Source organism: Aquarana catesbeiana, linkage group LG05 (assembly GCF_042186555.1).
Source record: "Aquarana catesbeiana isolate 2022-GZ linkage group LG05, ASM4218655v1, whole genome shotgun sequence".
NCBI lineage: Eukaryota > Metazoa > Chordata > Amphibia > Anura > Ranidae > Aquarana > Aquarana catesbeiana.
In genome coordinates this window covers 602,976,172-603,000,149 of record NC_133328.1, presented here as the reverse complement: position 1 = coordinate 603,000,149, position 23,978 = coordinate 602,976,172, and the positions used below count along the sequence as shown (strand labels likewise).

General features: G+C 43.5%; 1 protein-coding gene across 2 annotated transcripts in view; it reads left to right on the top strand.

Moving 5' to 3' along the window:
• ZHX2 (zinc fingers and homeoboxes 2) overlaps nucleotides 1-23,978 on the top strand; it is an 85,672-nt gene that overhangs the window by 46,303 nt on the left and 15,391 nt on the right. The window contains exon 2 of one of the 2 annotated variants that reach the window (XM_073632199.1): nucleotides 6,675-6,746. The exons of the other annotated variant lie outside the window; for it this stretch is intronic. The gene's annotated coding sequence lies outside the window, so the exon portion shown is untranslated. The remainder of the gene's footprint in view (nucleotides 1-6,674; nucleotides 6,747-23,978) is intronic. 2 annotated transcript variants of the gene reach the window in all.

The window sequence follows — 23,978 nt, the reverse complement described above, 5'->3', positions numbered from 1 at the left end:
GAATAAGGCCCCTTTCACACATGCGGACAGTATGTCCGTATTTCATCCATCCGTTTTCGGATGAAATACGGACATACATGCATCCCTATGGGATAGCGGGTGTCAGCGGATGTACATCCGCTAACACCCGATGTTGTCCGCCTCCGCTCTCGTCCAATTCTGCGGACGGAAGAAAATCCTATTTTTCTATCCGTCTGCAGAGCGGATCGGAGGAACACGGACAGACGGTCCGTGTTCCTCCGATCCCCCATAGGGGAGAGCGGAGATCTGACAGGGCGGTCCCTGCACAGTGTGCGGGTCCCGCCCTGTCATCTGCCTGCTCAGCTATGGAAAGCGGAGCGATCCCCGCTGAGCAGCAGATAAATACGGGGCGGATCAACACGGATCCGTCCCGTGTGAAAGGGGCCTTACACTCACAATGTTAAGGAGTCTGGTGTTCTACAGGAAGCGCTGGGAGCCACCATCACCTCCCAACCTCTGGCCACATATAGTGCTGTATAATGTACACCAGCGGCTTTCCATGGATGACCTCCAGACTCCTTAACATTGTGAGTATAATGCTTTTTTTTTTTTTTTTACATTAAAACTGATTCTTTTTTTTTTTTTCCAACGCACAGGTACAGTATTCCTACTTCAGTACTGCCCACTGTGCAGCGACGGACCTGTCACAGTGCCGCTCTCCCTTATGGGGGATCGGATGATGACGGACCGGAGCGGGTCGGATGTCACCACTGACATCCGACGCTCCATAGAGGTCTATGGAGGGTCCGTTCAGGTCCGGCTAAAAGACTGACAGGCGGACCTGAACGGATCGTTCATGTGAAAGAGGCCTAAGAGTTCTTTTCTCTAAGGGAAGTTCCCAAAACATGGCCCGTTGGGGGTAATTGAGGACTGAGGTTGAGAACCACTGCCCTAGATGACAGCCAGAGATTCCTCTGCTTCCTGCTTTGGCTATGAGACAGGAAATGAAGGAAAATCTCTCCAATGGGGCACAGAAAACCTGACGGGTTAAAGCCCTCCCTTATCATATCCAAAATATTTTGCTTTAGTTCTACTTTAGGAAATACTACATTTAACCACTTCCTTACCGGGCCATAATCAAAAGACACCATTGGGAGGAGGTGGCATAATGGGGTTATGGCTACAGCAATATGTAATAACACCGGTATCGTTTTTTTTCAGCTGGCGATTCTCTAACTCATAAAAGTGGTCCTAGCGGATTCACCACTTTCAGTGGGGGGTTTTTGGGCTTACCCGGCAGGTCAGGAAGCACGAAAACTGATTCGGAGGTTGCCGCTGCTGGTTACGGAGATGAGTGGAGGAAAGATGGCCTCGGCTCATCTCTATGGCCTAGGAGGACCAGAGAGACCTTGTGACGTCACATCTGGTACCGGCTCAATGTAAACAAGGCCATTTTTTTTTTTTCTTTTTAAAGCATGAGATCAATGTGTGGTGTTTTTTGTTTTTGTTTGATCTCATGCTTTACATTGTAATGGAGAGATGCAGGGTCTTATTGACCCCAGATTTCTCCATAAAGAGGACTTGTCACTGCTTATTTTTATCTCAAGGAGTATTTACATTCTTTGTGATAGGAATAAAAGGGATGATAGAAAAAAAATGTTTTGAAGGCACAGTGTAAAAAAAAAAAACCCCGCCCCTGTGCTTACGCACAGGGTTGAATGCATACGTAGGTCACGCCTACATATGTAAACAGTGTTCAAGCCACACACGTGAGGTATCACCAGCGCCAGATCTCCTCTGTAAATTTAAACTGGTAACCTGTAGAGCATTTTAAAGCGCCGCCTATAAAGATTTTTAAGTACCGTAGTTTGGGGCCAGTCTGTTAGACATTTATTCAGCGTAGCAACATATTTCATATTTTACAAAAAATTTGGTTTTATATTGTTTTTTTTAATTCACTGAAGTGTATTTTTTCCAAAACCTTGCATTTGGAAAATCGATGCGCAAATACATAAAAAATTGCAATGACCACTATTTTATTCTCTAGGGCCTCTTCTAAAATATAAATATATAAGTTCTAAGTATCTAAGTAATTTTCTAGCAAAAAAAAAAGCCAATAATTTTTACATATGAGAGGAGTGTCAGAATTGGCCCGGTAAGCAAGTGGTTAAAAAAAAGTATGTATATGTATATATACAAACATACACACACATATATATGTGTGTGTGTATGTTTGTGTGTGTGTGTATATATATAATCAAGTAATGTTGATGCTGGAGGTTTCCCTCCTTACCTGTAAAGCCTTCGTTTTAGACATGGGGGGAGAGGGAGCTCTCTGCCAGGTTTTTGTGGCAGTGTCCCATTTGGGGAGAATACCCCAGGGGTCATGGATGGCTGACAAAGCTTGATGGAATCATTTACTCTTCCAAAGCCTATCCAAAATATACAAAAATGCCTGGGAAAAAATGGATCTGTGAGTTGTAACGCCTAATGCTTACAGGATGTCAAAAGCGCCACCTTTACAGGCGTTCGATTTTTGAATTTTTTTAACGTCCATCTATATTAGCCTATGTATCCATGCAGGGGCAGGAAAAAAAATTACTTGTGCGTTCAGAAGAGGAGCATTTGTCCAGAAAAAAAAACACCAAACGTTCATAAAAGTGCTTTAATGCTAGATGTGTTTAGGCACGGTAATGCATTCTACTGGCCAGAGTAAATGAATATTCTGGCAAGTAGAATGCATTAACACCAAACACATAAATGCACATGCAAAACATGACTTTAGGTGCTTTTTTTTTAAGCTGCGTTTTTCTTCAGGGGACACAAAGGCATCCAGGCGAGGAAAAAAACCCATCCTGTGTGAATGAGGCCTAAAGCTTGTGTGGTGTTTGTTTTTTTTTTGTTTTTTTGTGTGTGGTGTTTTTTTTTTGGTTAGCCTTTTTCTGCTTCAATGCCTTTAAGATGCAAAGGTGTCTTTTTTCTTGTTTTGTTTTTAATGTAAAAGGTTGGCTTGCCCTATTGTTCCGTATGGTAAACACACCGGAGGAGCCACTTCAATAGCTTCACAGGCCAGCAAAATGGCCGCCCGTCTAGCCTCATCTAAATGCTAATGAATAATTAAAAGTTGCAGCTCTGCATATGAAATGCGTGGACTGAGGCGCAATTAGAAGCAGGCGGGAGCCCACGAGAGAGGCTGAGGAGTGCGGCATCACTGGAAAGATGATTAATTAGGGAGAGGAGCTAAATAAAAACACCAGAGCTCTGCGTATATGGCTGACTAGAGGGGGGTGTGGAGCGAATCAGCGCTGATGCAGCTTATAGGATAGATGTTTTGTGAACACATTTGTGATCTGGGATGTAAAAAAAGAAATCCTTTTTGCTGTTTTGGGTGTTGTGGTGCTGTCTAGTAAAATGTGTATGCGAAAATGGCGGTCTGCAGCAATACTGGGCCTTGTAAAGTGTGTGTGTTGATGCCATGCTCGAGTGTGATGAGGGCAACATTGTACATACCTGACTGACAGATCTGCGAGGGGGAGGAATACAGTTAAAAAAAAAAAAAAAGTCTAATTGCTGCTGTAAACCAGCAGTCTAATACCTCAAAAATGCCGCTTTTAAGGGCGTTTGTGTTTTTTTGGGGGTTTTTTTGCCTCTAAACCCTGCTTCATGTTAGCCTATGTGTCTATACACACATAGGCATTTACAGACACTTAAAGATAGTAAAAAAAAATTGCTTGCACGTTCAGGAGAGGAGCGTTTTAGTCAGAAAAAAATGATTGACGCGTGACGCACCTAAACGTGTAAACGTACGTTTAGCGCTTGAGTGTTCATTAATTTCAATAGCCGGAATAAAATTATATTCAGGCCAATGGCATGAACGAACGCAAAAAATACTGGCTGTGCCTAAGCACACCTCGAAGAAGTTGGCTTTTTTTTTTTGCACTGCTTTTAGGCATTTAGAAGAGGTGAGCAAACGCACGGTACACATCAGGCCTAAGCGCTTATTCACACTAACAGTTGAGGGGAAGAAAACCCTGCGTTTGAGTCGTGTTTTTACGCCCCCCTCCCCCCAACCACTACCCTCTTTAGCTGCAGAAGCAGCCGGGGTGTACACACGCCACAATGCTTTGTGACCACGGCAGGAATTCTACCCCCTGTCGGTGGTCATAGCGCCTTGCAAGTGCGACCCATTTAAGTGAATGAGGCCAATTTGCAAGCACATGGAATGCACGTGGTTGTCACACTAGTGCAGGGTTAAAGTAGGAGATGGTACAATACCGCCTGTCAGTCGCTCTCTGAAGAGCAATCTGAATACAGATATCTTTTCAGAGAACAAAGCACATGTAAATGAGCCATTGTCTAAAGCTTTGCAGGTACGCCTTGTCATCACTGAAGGATTAAATCTGATTGGTAGATGCAGGGTACTGCAAACAGTTTTTATTTCAAGCAATGCTCAGAAGCTGTCTACCTAATGGTGGCCTTGCATGCTGCAATAAATTATCGATTATCTTTTCCTATCGATCTCATGCGATAGGAATAATCAATCAATAGTCCACATCCCATTCGATTGATATCGTACACTTGGGGAAGTGGATTTTGAGCGGTAGTTGGGATACTATCCTCACTTTCAAGCCTAAGTTATCGGCTGCATCTCTGTTCCACCGTCAAATACTCATGAAGAACTCAGTGCTGCTGATCGATGCAAAATAATCTAGAATATTCCACTCCTTTTGGTCGAATCTGGTCAAAATTGAGTCTAAATCAATCCGAAATGGTTTGCAGATTTAATCATTTGAATTGTATATCGATCGGTTAAAAAACAAAAACTGTAGCATATATATTCACTATAATAGATCTGACAGAGTTTTGGACGGTGTTGTGGCTGACCATACACTGAAAAATTTTATATGCAATCGCAAATTTGGTCGGTATAATCTTTGCATGACTAAAGCAGATTGACCAGTACATTTTTTGACCGCACGTTTGTAGCATGACAAATGCTTGGCAAAATGTGTGTCTGCTACCTGCGCTTAACAATGGCACTGCAAGTACGATGCATGATTGCAGCACGTTTCGGAAACCTGAGGCAAAACGCATGTTTTGGTGTTTTGTCACGTGTTTAGGAAACGCAGAGGTGTGAATGCAGCCTAAACGCCTTTGGGGCCCATTCACACCAGCTAAGTGCATTATGGTGTGTTAAACGTGCGCGCATTGGATTTGCACGTTAACGCGCAATGGATCAGAGGTCGCTCTTGCTGCATTTTTATCAAATTGCACTAGTGCGCTGAAATACAAGAGTCCTGAGTGGGTAGTGCGGGCTGATATTTATGAATTGTTCATCAACATATAATGCATAAATTACTGCATCACAATGGTGTTTATTAATGTCTCCAGGGTTTAACCCTAGCTTTTTAAATTTAAGCGCAAAAAGGAAGTCTTGGTGTGACAGGTTCACTTTGAAGTGCAGTTTTGTTGGTGGGGTGGGGTGGGGGGGGAGGGGGGGTTGGCAGCCAAGATCTCCTCCCTCTTCATCAATTTCGGTGATACAAGTGTAGATCTTGGATTAAGACCAAGCAGAGATACACTGCCAGATTACTCAGGGCTGGAGCTGTGATTGCGGACTTGTTCATACAGGTAAAACTCTTTAAAGGCATAGTCTGCCTTTTGCAAAAAAAAAAAAAAAATTAAGTGCACTTCTATTGATTCATAAACAAATGTGCATTAAAAAAAAAAAAACATAAATTAATATAATATTAATATAAATTTTTTTGTATTGGAGCCTGCAAAGCTTTACAACCGTGATCAGTGGATTGTGGATGCAATGCTCTGACTCTGTCTCCTGCAGATGATTCCTCCAGCCTCAGATCCGCACTAAGGTCCAGACATTCAGCTATGGGACTGAATGAAGTATCGATGGGCTACAAGTATGGTGAAATCACAGCACTTGTGCTCCCTTGAGGACTACTCACCATGGTGGAAGATGGGGCTTGTAGTTTTCTCATTCACAGATTCCTGTGAATCTGACGAGGCTGTGCAAGTGAACCCATGCACAGCTGCTGCAAAGCAAATGACTGCAGGGAGGAGAGCCCCAGATTCTGTAAGGGGGTAGGGGGTCAGTTTGAGGAAAAGGACACTGGATTCGGAGCTTGTTTCATGCTACACCCTGAATATGGGTGAAACCTGGTCGGAAGATTGACTTCACTTGAAGTCCATTATTTTTGTTTGCTTCTCTACCTAAATGGTCACTAGCCCATAACGACCACCCAAAACCCGATATGCACATGCTTGTTCCAACTCAATTTTATTGAAAGTGCAAGGGTGATGGAACTTGCACCTTCCTTTTGTATGCTCAACACAGGCGCTCATGACAGTTTTGGTAGGCTCAAAGTTTTTTTTAGATATTCCCAACAGTGAGACCCACTTCCATTAATCCTCATTGTCTTCCTTCCCACCTGGCTGTTTGGGGTGTTCCCACCCTCCATTGTGTGTCCCAACTCCTCCTCTTACGTACAGTGTGAAACTCCCATAATGGTCACAGCAGGTGTCCAGGAACTATGCAGAGTTCTCATCAGTAGAGTTCTCGAGAGGTGGAGGAATTTATCAGGTAGTTCAACTCTCCAGCATCTAACAAACACTGAAACATCTGTTTTGAGGTGGACTGAAGTTTTCATTCATGGACAAATGGGACTTATTGTATTCGCTTATTTTGTTTGCAGGTTATGGTAAGACCATGGAACGTCGTGTGACACATCGAATAGGGATCCATTCTAACCAAATTATGATCTGAGGTAAGTCTGCATGCTATGGTGGTGTTGTGTTCACAAGCATGATTGGATGATATTTTTTGATAAGTACTGTGTGGAATATGGATGATCGTTTCAATGAGCCGAAATACTAAAAGCAACATTGAAAATTTTACTTTTTAAAGGGGATTTTCACATTCTTGTGGTCCTAGAGAGGACTTTTAAATGAGTTGACACAAATGTATATATTGCGCTAGCTTTGGCTATCCTTACAGCTGTTTACTTAGTTTGGCAGCCATTACCAGACACAGTGTTTACACCCCATGGCTGAAATCTACCCCACCACTGGCAGCTCCTGAAAAGCAAACATCTCCAGAGACTTTTATAGACCAGTCTCTTGAGAAGGTTCCATAGGGAGTGTCTTCTAAAGTATCTCTATTCTGGGGAGATGGTTCCATATGAAGTGTTTTCTAAGAATCTCCTCTCTGGGAAGATGGTTCCATATGAAGTGTTTTCTAAGAATCTCCTCTCTGGGAAGATGGTTCCATATGAAGTGTTTTCTAAGAATCTCCTCTCTGGGAAGATGGTTCCATATGAAGTGTTTTCTAAGAATCTCCTCTCTGGGAAGATGGTTCCATATGAAGTGTTTTCTAAGAATCTCCTCTCTGGGAAGATGGTTCCATATGAAGTGTTTTCTAAGAATCTCCTCTCTGGGAAGATGGTTCCTTAGGAAGTGTCTTCTAAACGTTCTGGGAAGGTGGTTAATTGATCTTCTGAAGGGGGGAGGGGGCATTTTATGATTAGTTAGGTTTAGCATGGAATTCTACTCTAAGGCTGGGATCACATCTTTGTGTTGGGGTAAAGTGCAGATTAGCATCATTCATATGTAAGTGCGTTGTGGTGCCATTCATTTTTAATACCACCCGAAGCACTAAGGTAGCACACCACCTTCTTTTCTCACCTACGCTCTGGTAGTTAGATGTCCTTTCAAGTCATGAGGTTTAGTGCAGAGCCCTGCATTGGCCGTAAGAACACCAAGGAATCATACACAGCCAGAGCATGGGGGAGCAGAGCCGAGTGCCCACTGGGGTGGGAGCAGAGGATTAGGTTACTAAAAGTGCTTTTTGCTGCCCCCTGACCTTAGCCTCTTGCGGTAGAGGACAGCCCCCCACTGCAAGTGAGCATTTTTTCGTTCTCCCAGGGATGGGCTTTAAGTAGTGGAGTTGGATTCATATTCTGTGATCTTGGTAACCAGAGGAAATCTGGCTGGGCCCTTGTTTATGGTTCTCAAAGGAGAGAAAATGGCAAAGGTAAAGGGTTATTCTGGCAAAATGTATATAGTGATATTACCCACTTCCTACCCGGGCCAGTACTGACACTTCGCTCCTACATGTATTTGTGCAGCGTTTTTTTTAAACGTATTTTTTGTTTTAAAAAAAATACACTAATATATGTGGTGCAATCACCATTTACATATGTGTGCGGGAGTAACGTATGCATTTGCATTTCCACGTAAGCATGGGGGGAGGGGGTGCTTTAAATGTTTTTTTATTATTTATTTTATACAAATTAATTTTTTTCCTACACTTTTTTTTTTTTGGGTTACCTTTATTGCTATCACATGGGATGAACATCATCCCTTGTGACAGCATGTGCAATGACAGGGTCCTCTTTATGGAGAGATCTGAGGTCTATTAGACCCCAAATCTCTCCTCTGGCCCCCCATGCATCTGATCAGACACAGATTGGTCTTATCAGCTACTTTCCTGGTCCCTAACGGCCAGGTAAACAAAGAGACGGAACAGGAAGTGACATATTCACCGCTCCCAGGTTCCCTGGGTCACAGAGAGAGAGGAACAATGTCCGTTCCTCTCTCTGTTCCATGCAGCAAATGCCACCAGTTGCATCGCTCCCAGGTTCCGTGATTGAGAACCCGCAGAAGTGAAGCCACTCTAATCACTTCTACTAGAAAGGGAATCGCCGATTGAAAAAAATCCATACAACTACTTTAACCCAAGGACGTTCATTAATGTCCTAAGGGCGGGAAGTAGTTAAAGGCTCGACTTTATTTTTTTATTAATATAATAATAATAAAATAATACATTTATTATTACTTTTTTAAGTTAAAATAATAAACATGTTATACGTGCCTGCTCTGTGGTTTCGCACGGAGCAGCCCCGATCCTCCTATTCTCATGTCCCTCACCGGTGCTCCTGGCTCCTTACCACAACCCCCCCACCCCCCACCACCATGGAGACTTAGGGGCTAAGCCCTGCCCCCCGCTCTCTCCTCACTGGAGGTGATTGACAGCAGCAGGAGCCAATGGCTCCCGCTGTTGTCTCTTAGCCAATGGGGAAGAAGAGCCAAGAGAGCTTCTGTTTTTGTGCACATTGCTGAATCGAGATCGGGATCAGGTAAGTATTAAGAGGGGGGCTTGGGGTGGAGTAGCATGCAGGTTTTTTTTACCTTCATGCATAAAATCTAACCTTCCCCTTTTAAATCAGTGCTTTGCTTGCAGCACATAAAATGGCTTTGGTCCTGCTTGGTCAGTGGTTCCATTAGCGTTACCATCTGTAATAACAGGAAAGGCTTGTGTCGTAACCTTTATAAATGCGTCTTGAATGCCCTTCAAAGTAGCAGTCTGACATCACTGGGTCAGACTGCGATGATGTCATGGAAATTTCCAGGCAGTGACTCAGAGGCGGTGACTGTCAGGAGACAGAGCAGGGTGTGCTTTATACATACATGTCCCTAAAGGAGAACTCTGGGCAAATCCGAGATCATTAATAGATTTATGAAGTGAAAATCTATTTGCCAGTGTTAACCCTTTCAGCAAAACAAAAATCCCTGAGTCTACTGCTTGTAGCTGATAAAGAAACCCAACACTCTAGCACCTCTATGGGCTTCTGACACCAACTAGCCATTACACTTATTGCCATTTCACCCAGCAGTGACTTTTTCTTTTTTTCCTTGCATCCCACGAAAAGAATAGGTCTTTGGTCTCAGGCCTGCAAGTTGCTTGGCAAGCTTTTCAGCTTTTCCATGGATCTGGTGCCTGTATTCAGTTTCTTTTTTTCTTCTGCCTTTTTTTCTGGTGATCCTGCCAGTAACACACTTCCTGTGACAACACTCGCCGTACGTCAGGAAACATCAGGACTAGAAAACACCACCTCTCAGCTCCATCACATAAAGGAGGTGTTCTGTAGTCCAAGAATAATTGGGCAGGGCCGAGGTCACTAAAGAATAGGACAGTACTGAATTTCTGGCAGGATTAATGAGTATTTTTTTCACTTCTCAAAAAATAAATGCTTTCAGTGGTATATCTAAAGTGTAACTAAAGGCAAAGCTTTTTATTTTTTTTTAGTTTTGGATGGAGTGGAGAGGGATTAGAACCACTGTCAATTTTTATTGCTGTTTCCTATTATGGTGATTCACCCTCTCTATTTGTCTTATTTACGGTTATCAATAGTGAAAGTAAAAGAAAATCACAAATTTTGGGTTGTCCCTGGAACAGAAATAGAGGAGAAATCTTCCAATGAGGACACTAGTCCTGGTGACAACGTGGGATTCCCATACTCTGGAGGGATTTCCTCTCACTTCCTGTTATGGCTATGGGACAGGAAGTGAAGGGAAATCTACCCAATGGGACACAGCTGGAAAAAAAAACACAGGGGTTATAACCCTCCCTAACTCTATCCAAAATGGGGGAGTTTTGCCTTTTTAGTTGCATTCTTAACAGATCAAAAGTGAGCAAATAAATATTAACTGTTAAGGTTACATACTTTAAAGCTTTAGTCCAGAAAAGTTTTTCTATTGCAGCTTGGGCCATTAAAAACGTGCATATTGCATATCCCTGGGATCACTATATAAGAGGAAAATCACTGTTCTCTGATCAGACAAGGAGGAGATCATAACATCACTGCCTGCCTCTTCATCCAATTAGAGAACACCTTGTATTAAATGGGTGAAAAAAAGCAAGGCGTTCTGTAAATGACACCCGTGCTGAGTGGTGCTATATTGCATAGTGAATGCAGGGGGTTGCTCACTTGGCATGGGCGTCATTCACATTTTTTTTTTTCCGGTTTACTACAAGGCATTCTGTAATTCGACAATGTGTGGCGGCGGCTGGTGACGTAATGATCTGCTCCTTTTCCAATCGTAGAACAACGAATCAGCTTCCACAGCGTTCCCACGGGCATGCTTACATTGGTCCAGACTTGACCAGTGTAACTGCAATAAAAAAAAAAAAATCCCTGGAGTTCAGACCCAGAAAAACGCAGCAATACCTGTAGTAGCGCCGACCACTTAGCGACTTTCTCCACTTCCACGTCAGCACCTTGGGTATGGAATTATGTATACCTGCACTAGTCCAGGCTGGACCAATGTAACTATGCAATAAAACCAAACATGGAGTTCAGTTTTTAAGAAAAATGCTGCTTGATCTTTTCGCTTGTACCTTATGTTCAGAAAACCATTTGTCCACCAGGAGCATTGTGGATATTTAACATTGTTAGAGGCTGCAGAGACTTCGGTGGGATAACAGGATCAGGTGGAAGAAAATTTTGCTGCTATAGTGAGCATTTAGAGCTGCTGCCCCTGAATGTGTATTGTGACAAACCGTACATCTGAATCAGGTTTTTCAAACATAAGCTGTTCCAAGATTAGAAAAGAATCTTTAACCTACATTCCAGGGTGGATAGAAATCAATGATTTGATTTTTAAATTGAATTTTTTTTAAAATTTTTTTAAGTTTTATTTTAATAAAATGCTTTTGGAGTAAAAGATAGTTTTCTATTTAGGATACATTAATAATTTTAGTTTATTCAGCATGAAATGGAGCTTAGTTATGTAGCACGAGACTTTATATTCTGCTATATTTACGTTTTTGGTAAACTCATTCAATGAATCCAAGCTCATTTTGTTTGTAAATACTAAAGACTCTAACTACCAGCAAGAATAAGTCCTTACATTTAAAGAGAACCTGTCATTTCAGATCCATCACGGCAGCGCCTGTTAGAGGGCATCCACTCACCTTGTTGTGTCCCTGCCGCATCACCAGCCGTCCCATTAAAGTGAATGGGACTGTCGGTGAGTCAGAGGAGGAGTGGCTGCTTAAAAATTATATAAATTAAGTTGATTTAAATCAAACCTTTTTACTAGTGTTTCAAAATAGATCCACCCTGCTACATTTACATTGGGCCTATTTGACATGTCAAATCGCATGTCAAATTGGAGCCCATTGCCGGCAACATCACCGTCCGAATCGGTGCAATGGCGACTTTGCGGCGCGGCATTGATTCCCATAAGCAGTTCCTGTACTACTTTTGGTGACTTCAGGGGCGATTTCTATAGGGATCTGTGCATTCACCCCCGAAGTCGGACTGAAATGCCGGTTTGAAATCGTGCGTGTCCAGCTGAATTTGCACGATTTCAAACCCACATTCAGTGTGAACCGAGGCTTAATGTGACTTTATCAACTCCTTTTTAACAGTTTAAACACAACCTGGGATTACACTAGGTCTGCGGTTGCACTTATGCCTGAGTACTTGGGTCTGTCCCATAATCCTTAGCAGCTGGAAAGGTTATGTTGTCACTCCAGCACAGTCTGTCCCTGCAATTCTGTTCTACCCAGCTGGGGAAGTGTGCAGAGAGCCCTCGGCCTGGACTGGAGGCAGATTCTATCAGTCAGTGCATGCTGGACCTGTCAGGAAATATATTCTGCTCTACAGTTCCTAGCTCAGGCCCTGACCTAGATTTCTCCCCTTTTTTTTTCATTTTGCTTCATTTCATTTCGCTGCAGCTGCAAATTATTTCACCTGTTCTCCTGTAATTCCAATGTCCTATTATTGGAGTCTGAGATGAAAAGGTGTGCAGGTGCATAGTTGGGTCGCTGCCCATATTAAGCACTAGGCATCCCTTTTTTCTTTATAGGCCTCGTTCATTCCAGCGGTGAAGGGTGCGGTAGCGATGCATTGTAGTTGATGCATCGCACTTTTTTTTTTTTTTTTTCTCAACTTTATTAAAATGTTGCAAACTGATATTTCATTTATCTGTATTCACTGCAGCAGGTTGCGATGTATTGTACTGCATTGCAAGACGCTGCGCTGAAAAAGGTACAGCGTGTCCTACTTTATTCTGTGCATATCACTGCAGTAAAGTGGTGGGAACGGAGTTGTAGTACTCGAGGCAAATTGCTTTGTCTAGCTAGCCTGTGCTGGGCAGCCTTGTCCAACATACAATCCATATGGTGTGAAGGGCAGCTGGAATGTGGTTTCTGTTATCAAACACTACCAACCTTATCAAGGGGCACTGAAGATAAACTCCACACTGTTATTTTATCTATGAACAAGTTTTAATTGTATTATATATTTAATAATTATAGGACATTTATATAAAATTGACAATTTATGCAGTGCTTTACGTTCACATCAGTCCCTGGTCCCATGGAGCTTACAATCTAAAGTCCCCATCTCACTTGCACCAGGGCCAATTTAGATCGCAGCCAGTTAACCTACAAGCATGACTTTGGAGGAAACCAAAGTACCCAGAGGAAACTTTTGGGAGCACAGGGAGAACATGCAAACTCCATGCAGATAAAGATGACCCTAGTGCTTCAAAGCATTGCTCATCACAAAGCCACTATACTGCCCATTGAGGGTATATTCAATATTTTACTAGACCATATGATGCATGATATTTTTCAGCACGTGATAGATTTCTGATTTTACCTTATGAAGTGAATCTGTGGTTCATGATGTACTTCAAAAAGTAAAAGCCCTGGTTAGGAGCAGATACTGCAAGATGCACGCTATTTACGAGCCGCTCTGATTTTAGGAGTTTTTTAGGGATAATTTGGATATAAAGTAGTTTAAGAGAAATTAACTTTACTTTCCCTTTTTGCTTTATCACATAACCGAGCAATGGGACACTTTGTTTGCTTCTCCCTTCCAGAGCTTTCGATATTTGATGGGTTTACTTTTGACATCTGGAGTGAACTTATACTGGACCTGTTATCACCATGATAAAGGACATGCACCCATTGTGACTAGCGGTGGGCATATGTCTTCAGGGAGTACTCTGGTCACCATTGGGCATGACATTTTAGGAGATGCTGTCACATTGTCTCTGAAAAGCACCCTCACCAAATGCAACTTATTGCTCCCTTTCCATGTGTTCCTCTATTTCAGCCAGCATAGGCTAGTTTCATAGACTTTTTAAAGCAGTTGTTTGACCGCAAAAAAAAAAAATTACCTGTAAGGCAAAGGCATAATGAGCTAGTATGCACCACATGCTAGCTTATTACGAAATACCTTAAAACGAAGCGCTGGCATCACCTCCCGGTCACTGCTGAGGGACATGTTCCCTCTGCGTTTATTCCGGGTTCGCGGCTCCGGCGCTGTGAGTGGCCGGAGTCGTGATGACATCCTATTTCCGGCAAGGAGCTCTGATTTTCCGGCAGCATCCGCCGGACCTTCAGAGCGCATGTGGCTGCTTGCAAGGTGAATATCTCCTAAACCCTGCAGGTTTAGGAGAAATTAATTTTACCTACAGGTAAACCTTATTATAGGCTTACCTGTAGGTAAAAATGTGAAAGCGGAGTATACTTTAAGGAAGCCAAGACCTCACCCTCTCCATTAGATGAGTAGCACTACATTGTGAGTGGGTGCCAGCTCTTTTACAACAGTTGACATAGACACGTGAATGCTGGAGTAGCTGGGGATCCGATCATTGAAGAGCTGAATCCTTTTCATAGACACTGTCATTTTGCCCTGCATGGACACACTCATTGTCTTTTTTAGGGCCCATTCACACTTTTGCATTACGGCAACGCACCTTTTCTGTGTGTTGCTATGCCATTTAGTGTGAATGGCACTCCCAATGCAGTGTCCAGTAGAGCACATTACAGCATGCATATACCATGTGTTGTGGTGCACTAACGTAGTGTCCATGCCTTGGGTGAACAATGGGTTTTGTCTTAAATTTCCTATCTAAACAAAGTAGTAACTTCTATTTACCAGTGAAATTCTGCAGAAGCCTGTGGAGAGCTGGTATTTGTCACCAGGCTGCAAGCACATGATGTGCCAGGATTCTCTGTAATAAAGAACTTGACGCATGTTAAAAGCCTTACAGAAGATGGCGTGTTTGCTGCAATGTACGTCTCTGCTTTGTGTGCATCTTTTGTCGCTTCAAAAAGCTGTGGAACTGCGAAACCAGCATGACCTGTCTGCTAATAGGGTATTGTGACAGAGCGAGGCTCTGTCCCTATGGAAAGGGATTGAAAATGGACACAGAGTTTGCATGTCTGCTGACTACAGATCGTACTTTTTGAGAGGAGTAGACTGCCTTGGCAGCTTTCTCCAGATTTTGCTATTGCCGGATGGGGCTCTGTAGTTTGGCGGTTTCTAAGAGTCTTGGGTGGGACGGGATCTCCAACCCTGTGTTCAGGTGTTGTGGACAGCCAGCAGGGTGTGTACCCAGCTGTACACAGCCCATATAACGAGGGGCTGGTAAGAGCTGTAGGAATTGGAAGGTGGAGTGTGAGCAGCTGGCTGCTGTTGAAAGACAGACCCCCTGTCAGGAAAACTGTCTGCCCTGTGTGAGACTATATCCCTGGTGAGGGGGGACTTCTTGTCTGAAGGACTGGGAAGGTCGGGATGGCTACAAGGGCCTAGGAGACGAGAAGAGTGTCTGGGAGAGCTGAGGTGGCTAGCAAAAGTCCAAGGGGGCTGGAGGAAGCCCTGCAGTCTGGGGGACAGTGAGCAAACCCAGGGGGCTGTGGAATCCTGTTAAGGCCAGGAGTAGGCCTGGGCAGCAAGGAACTGCAAACCGAGGCAGAGGAAGCCTAAGAGCCAGGTGGCTTGACATTTTTTTCATTGTTGCATTTGCTGGAGAAGAACCCCTGTGTATAAACCCTTTTGTTCCTTTAAATAAAAATGGGCTGCCACACCCTTAAAACTGATAACGGACTGCCATGGACTCACTGGAAGAATGCATCTATCAAATCAGCTAAACACCCCCAATGTCACAGTATATATAGCCAGAACTTTGTTTTGCATTGAGTAGGGAAGGGCTACAATCTCTGTCAAGATTTTATTGCTGTCCGTATCCCCCAGTGGGGAGTGTCCTCCTCTCCATTTGTCCTGGAGATTATTGTCCCTGGGACTAAAACTTGTTGCTAGAAGAAGCGAAGCAAGGGATCTTCCAATGGGTACTTTGGTAGAGATTTCTTCTTATTCAGGATTTATATAGTGCCAACAGTTTGCGCAGCGCTTTACAACATGGCGGCAGACAGTTACAATACAATTCAATACAGGAGGGATCCGAGGGCCCTGCTCATTAGAGCTTACAATTCTTACTTTCTTACAGATTTCCTTTAACTTACCAGTTGTGTCTTCCAATGGGGACATTGGTAGAGATGTCCTCTTAATTACCTGTTGTATCTTCCAATGGGACCATCGGTACAGTTTTCCCCCTTGTTGTATCTTTCAATGAGGACATGATTGATACAGATTTGCTCTTACAAACCTCTTGTATCTTACAATGGGGGCATCGGTACAGATTTCCTCCTTCTTACCTGTTGTATCTTCCAATGGGAACATTGGTAGAGATTTCCTCGTACTTACCTCTTGTATCTTCCTATGTGGACATCGGTAAAGATTTCCTCTTACCTTTTGTATTTTGCAATGGAACATCGGTACAGATTTTCTCTTACCTTTTGTATATTCCAATGGAACATCGGTACAAATTTCCTTACTTACCTCTTGTATCTTCCATTGTGGACATTGGTAGAGATTTCCTCTTTCTTATATCTTGTATTTTCCAGAGGGGACGTCCGAGATTTCCTCTTACTTCCCTGTTGTATCTTCCAATGGGGACATCGGTCGAGGTGTCCTTATTTACCTTTGATATCTTCCAATGGGGACATCGGTAGAGATTTTTTTTTCCTGCTCCCCTTTTGTATCTTCCATGAAACTATGGTAGAAATTTCCTCTTGTTTACCTTGTATCTCCATGACAGGAAGCGGAGCGTATTCTCCCCAAAGCACACCAAGATTCAAATAAGAATATTTTTTATTTAGACCACGTTTGCTTGTCCCAGAGTTTTAGCATTCAATATGTTAGGTTTTATTTTTTGAGTCTTCCTGAACACAATACACAGATGACAGTGGAGTTAGGCCCAGCCACTGTGCGTGGTCAAGTAGTATGACTAAAACATGTTTTACAAGATTGGCCAATATGACATTGCCATCGTAAAGGGCTGAGTGTTGCGAGTTTATAAAAATCAAATATTTCATAATTTGTTGGGTCATCAATGGTGCCCCTCATTATTTAGGAGATGATCATAATAAAAAAAAAACAAAACAAAAAAAACAGCATGCATGTGATTAAATCCTAAGAGATAGTCTTGAATTGTTTCCTGAATATAACTATATAGAAAACCATAAACCGGAGCACATTTCAGGAAAAGAACAAAGCTTGGTAGGCGGTTCACTCAGCCGTACTGTCCGTTCTTGTGTAGCCTACGCCGTCTCCATAGAGATGCATTATCCTGTCTCCTCTTCTGCGGAAAATCGATTTGTGGTGCATTCACCAGTATTAGCCAGTAACCGAGTCAGCCATGGTCTATTAGTGACCATAACATTTAAATCATTTTTTATTTGATCTATTTTCCTTGAAAAAAGGGACAGCATTACTTTAAATAAATCTCTCCTCTCCCCATAGGTAGCGTCCTTTTCCCGGAGTCTGCGTCATTTGGTGACTGAGCCCTGTGGTGGTTAATTGCAGGCGGCTCTCTTCTGCAGTATGACCTCATTCTCTGCTCGCAGCTTGTCTACTGCTAGGCTTATTAGTGCGTCGATTACGTGACTGTCTTTAGCCGCTCCCGAGTTCTGCTATATACGGATGAGTAGATCCATACTCTTCTCCCTGTGGGGGGTCGTGTTAAAGTGTGCACATTGCACGTAAACAGAGACAGCCATTTTGCGAGCTTGAGGAAGTGTTACGCCATGCCGATGTTACCAGATTCCCAGCATTGCCTGTGCAGTGAGGGAAGAAGTTTTGTGTGCTCAACTGAAACATTAACACTTTAAAGAGGAACTCTGAGCTAAAATCATCCTGTGGCTTCTAAAGGGTAATTGTTCAGATAGCAAACTCTTTGCATTTATTGAAAGGGAGCATGTAAATGCTCGTTCACTCCAGCCATGTTGGGCAGCATTGCCCAAGGCAGTCCTACAGCAAAAACCAGGCAATTTGCCTTGTGTATTAATATTTCAGTTCACACAATGCCCTGCACTGGTGTGCGCTTGAAAAAAAAGTAGGATAGGTTACAATTTTTGTGTAGCAGTGTGCTGCAGTGTGGGATAGAGTTGACTGAAATGTCATTTTGTGATCTTTCAATAAAGTTAAAAAAAAACAAAGCATCAATGCATTACACTGTCCTTACAGGTTCACACACACAAGAGAGTGTGCCTTATGCAAAGCATAAAGTGTGCCTTCTGATATGAATGGGCCCTATGTCGAAACGCCTGTTCAAGATCAAGACATTTGGTCAGCATAACAGCCTGGATGCTGGCAATCTTTTTATTTTCCAATTTCAGGCTTGCCGTTTTTATGATGTGCACAAGCCCTCCAAATTTGTTCTTTACTGTATTGATGTATTCCTCTGAGTGGCAGCCACCTACCAAAATACTTGTATTTATCCCAGTTTCTGTGTTCTGTACTGTGCAGCCCTGCCCGGTAATGCACAGTCTATGCAAAAAGGCCTGTCCATATCCTCCTGGCCCATTAGCTCCTATGGCAGCTCCATAGGAACTAATGGGCCCAGCCATAGAGAGTACGGTTGCAGCTGTAGGAATGGATGGACTAAGCTGTGAATGTGTGCAGCAAAATCTGGGGCGTGGGGCTGAAGCTAAGCATATTAGATGGCTGCCTGTTAGGCAGAACATGCCACACTTCCCCTGCCGTGGATGTACAGTGAGTGAAAAAAAATATTTGATCTCCCCCTCTGCTGATTTTGTACGTTTGCCCAGTAAAAAAAAAAAAAAAAAAAAAAAGATCAGTCTATAATTTTAATGGTGGGTTTATTTTAGCAGCGAGAGACAGAATAAAAACAAAAAAATTCAAAAAAAGCATTTCAAAAAAGTTATCAATTGATTTGCATTTTAATAAGTGAAAAAAGTTTTTGATTCCCTATCAATCATTAAGATTTCTGGCTCCCAGGTGTCTTCTATACAGGTAATGAGCTGAGATAAGGCACACTCTCTTGAAGGGTGTGCTCCTAATCTCTGCTTGTTACCTGTATAAAAGACAACTGTCCACAGAAGCAATCATATTTCAATCTCTCCACCATGGCCAAGACCAGAGAGCTGTCCAAGGATGTCGGGGACAAGATTGTAGACCAGATCCAAGACCATCGGTGAGAGGGTGACAACAGTTTGTGCGATTGTTCGCAAATGGAAGAAACATAAAATAACTGTCAATCTCCCTCGATCTGGGGGCTCCATGCAAGATCTCACCTTATGGAGTTTCAATTATAATGAGAACGGTGAGGAATCAGACCAGGACCTCACGTAAGAATCTTGTCAATAATCACAAGGCAGCTGGGATCATAGTCCCCTAGAAAACAATAGGTAACCCTACGCCATGAAGGACTGAAATTCTGCAGCGCCTGCAAGGCCCCCCTACTCAAGAAAACACACGTAAAGGCCCGTCTGAAGCTTGCTAATGAACATCTGAATGATTCAGAGGAGAACTGGGTGAAAGTGTTGTGGTCAGATGAGACCAAAATCAAGCTCTTTGGCATCAACTCAACTCGTTGTGTTTGGAGGAGGAGGAATGCTGCCTATGACCCCAAGAACACTACCCCCACTGTCAAACCTAGAGGTAGTAACATTATGTTTTGAGGGTATTTTTCTGCTAAGGGGACAGGACACCTTCACCGCATCAAAGGGACGATGGACGGAGCCATGTACTGTCAAATCTTGGGTGAGAACGTCTTTCCCTCAACCAGGACATTGAAAATGGGTCGTGGATGGGTATTCCAGCATGGCAATGACACAAAACAAAATGGCCAGGGCAACAAATGAGTGGCTCAAGAAGAAGCACCTTAAGGTCCTGGAGTGGCCTAGCCAGTCTCTAGACCTTAATCCCATAGAACAGTAGTTCTCAAACTCAGTCCTCAAGTACCTCCAACAGGCCATGTTTACAGGTTTTCCTTTATCTTGCACAGGTGTTTTAAAGTCAATGGCTTGGTAATTTGGACCGCTATTTTATCTGCCAAACGTCCGCCTCAAAACCTTAATGACTTGGAGAGGATCTGCAAAGAGGAGTGTGAAAAATCCCTCCTGAGATGTGTGCAAACCTGGTGGCTAACAACAGGAAACGTCTGACTTCTGTGATTTCCAACAAGGGTTTTGTCACCAAGTACTAAGCCATGTTTTGCGAAGGGGTCAAATACTTATTTCACTCATTAAAATGCAAATCAATTTATAACTTTTTTGAAATGTGTTTTTCCTGCATTTTTTTTTTTTGTTGTTGATGTTCTCTCCCACTGTTAAAATAAACCTAGCATTAAAATTCTAGACTGATCGTTTTTTTGTCAGTGGGCAAACGTACAAATCAGTAGGGGATCAAATACTTTTTTCCCTCACTGTAATGCCCTGTACACACGGTCGGATTTTCCGACGGAAAATGTGTGATAGGACCTTGTTGTCGGAAATTCCGACCGTGTGTGGGCTCCATCACACATTTTCCATCGGATTTTCCGACACAGAAAGTTTGAGAGCAGGATATAAAATTTTCCGACAACAAAATTCCGATCGTGTGTACACAAATCCGACGGACAAAGTGCCACGCATGCTCAGAATAAATAAAGAGATGAAAGCTATTGGCCACTGCCCCGTTTATAGTCCCGACGTACGTGTTTTACGTCACCGCGTTTAGAACGATCGGCTTTTCCGACAACTTTGTGTGACCGTGTGTATGCAAGACAAGTTTGAGCCAACATCCGTCGGAAAAAATCCTAGGATTTTGTTGTCGGAATGTCCGAACAAAGTCCGACCGTGTGTACGGGGCATAAGTCTGAACAAGACTATTCCAGCTTGCCAGGTCTGTAAGCCTTATGTCAATGGCAGCTATGGCCGCTTCAGTGAACAGGCACTGCCGAGTAAAGGAATAGCAGTGAACTGTGGTGGACAGATTTTGGATTGAATGGGGGCAGGGTTAGACCCTCTGTCAAATATTTGGGCCTCATTCACACTGGCAATGATATACAGCATGTATTTGTGGGCGGTGTCATCTGCATCCATGCACGTGGGGGTACCTCTCGCGCAGAGCACGCTCACCAGTGCCTGGGACACGGCGGAGACTGTGGTCCTGTGAATAATCCAACATTAAGGCAGTTCCCTGACTGTGCAGCAATTAAAGTACTGTGTTCCTCTGAAAAGTGACTTCTTCCATGTCACTACACACTGTAATTTTGTATGTTGCTTTAGAAGGGACATGCGGAGCCTGCTCCCACTCCACCAGTCCAGTGCATTACCTCTGTTACCTCCCAGTAACAGAATGGGGTCCCGCTGAGCACCTAGCGCAAACCTTATGGATGCTCTTTAACTCTTTCCTTTCCGTACTTCGTGACCAGGCCATAGATTTCTGGTTGCTATTTAAAGCCAACCGCTAGGGAGGGAGCCAGTCATCGAGCCTTTGTCACAGGAAGACCCGTCACCTTACCAGTTACCGCACTTAGCGACTGGTGGCTTGTAGCTTCCTTCTTCCTTGGTATGCCATAGCAACTATGCTTCTCGACTTATCCAAGTTAACCCTTTCGCAGCGGTGTTGCTTCATACCCTGTAGTGCATTTATAGATCCAGGTGCTTTTGATATGCCAGAACCCGCATGCACCCCTTGAATAACTTCAGACCAGGCTCAGAATGGTTAACGTAACTTTACTGGAGAAATGCAGCATATGAACCACCTCCTTTTCTTAATCCTACCTAGAATAATGTAGTGGTCCAGGCATACCTCCATGTGGTGATAGTCCGTACTGGCATTGTCCATGGCTTTCATGTCTTCCGTCTAACTCTGCTTCCTTCGTAGCGCCAATGACTGCCCTTACAAATGCTTCTGGAACCCACTGGACCCACCGAAACCCGCGCTCTCTGGACCCTTTTTTTATAACACAGGTAGACTGGCTAGGACCAAAAGCCCGGGAACTGGGCTAAAAACAATTAACCCTTTCCCCAGCCTGGGCCAGCTGTTGGCTAACTAAACTATACACATTCTCAACCTGCCTACATCTTTATAGGACATTTTATAAAGCTCAATTTCCCCTCTTTTACTAAAATTCATATCCGCAAGCATCTCTGAATGCTGATGTGAAATCATTTAATACTGTTTTTTTCTTCTTTATGGTGTTCACCACCTATTGGTTTTCCTGAAGGTTCTGATGTAGTATTGGCCTCACCGATGCCCCCTTGGAAGGTAATGTCATTGGTGCCTTCAGGGAGATTGTGTACCTAGTCTGTGAGATCTACAGCATTATTGTGCTGCTCATGGATGAGATGGAGCACATGACGATATACGGCTCATCTGGCACATGCGCTGCACGTCATTACTTTCATCTCTTAAAAAAAAAAAAAAAAAAAAAACCCTTCTCTCAAGCTCTTTTTTTCTAAAAAAACAAACAAATGTAATGTACGTCAAATGCGCAAGATGAGCCACATAATGTCATGCACTCCTTTTTCACGCATGTGTACTAGAACTATATTGTGAGCTGACTCCAGACATCATTTTCAAAATGGTGACATTAAGGCACAGGAAGCAGGGAGGCACCATGAAAAGAGGAGAGGCAGCATACGGGTAGCGAAGTATACTTATTTATGTTTTAGGTTGTCTTCTTTATTATTATAGGTGCTTATATAGCGCTGTCAATTTACGCAGTGCTTTACATATTTATATTGTACATTCAAATCAGTCCCCGCCCTTAAGGATCTTGCAACCTAAGGTCCCTAACTCACATTCATACATACAGTACACATACCAGGGGGCCAATTTAGACAGGAGTCAATTAAAGTGGAGGTCCACCCTGAAAAAAAAAATTGCATAAAAAAATACCTAGAAAAATGGAGGAGAATTTTTTTTTTTTTTAAGTTACGTGAAATGGCTGTTTCTAGGCAGTCTTCCTAATCTGCCTCTTCCTACTCCGCGGTGATCTTCAGTCTTCTCCTCCCCGCGTTGTCTTCTGGGGAATGGGGCGCGGTGTGTTATGGGAACTGTGTGTGTCCCACAACACATCGCGTCCCATTCACAAAGCGCTGCGCGACTCGCGCATGCGCAGTAGGAAACGGGCAATGAAGCCATAAGGCTCCACTGCCTGTTTCCCTTAGTTAGGATGGCGGTGCTGGGAGCCGAGGGACGGGTCGGCCTCGGGCAGCCGACATCGCGGGCACCCAGAACATGTAAGTGTGCTTATTTAAAGTCAGCAGTTACAGTGTTTGTAGCTGCTGACTTTAATTTTTTTTTTTCCCGGCCGGAATCCCGCTTTAACCTGCCAGCATGTCATTGGAGTGCCGGAGGAAACCTGCAAACTCCAAACAGGTGGTGCTGTGGTTGGGATTCAAACCAACGACCCTAGTACTGCCAGCGGAAGTGCTAACCACTTAGCAATGGTGTCTGTCTTTTTCTTTAAGGTTTGGAGGATGGAGGGGGGCTTTTTAAAGTACTATACTGTAAACATCCCTTGTAATAGAAAAAAAGCATGACAGGTCCTCTTAAATATGAGATCCGGGGTGAAAAAGCAACAATTAAAAAAAAAAAATTGTCATTTGAAAAAATGGCCCTTTAAGAGGTATGGGCGGAAGTGACGTTTTGACGTCACTTCCCCCCTCCTATGGTATGGAGATGGGTGGGGGCCATCTTACCCTCACTCGTATCCATACCAAGGAAGAAGGATCCAATCGCCTCCGCCGCTACCGACTGCTCCGGTAAGCGGCGGGAGAGCCCCTCTTCCACCGCCGATAACAGTGATCTCGTGGTGGATCCGACGCAGAGACCACCATTATTGTAAACAGAACCGCCCACTGAAAAGATGGATACCTCGGTTGTGGCAGCAGCAGCTGCTGCCGTTACTGAGAGAGCCATCTTTAAAGTGCTGACGTATATATACACTGGGTGGTCGTTAAGTGGTTAAGGCATAATAATGCATGTGATGATCCTAAATGGTATCATTCACACTGTGTAGCTGCAGTACATTCAGTTTGGTTGTGTTTAAAGAAAATGGAA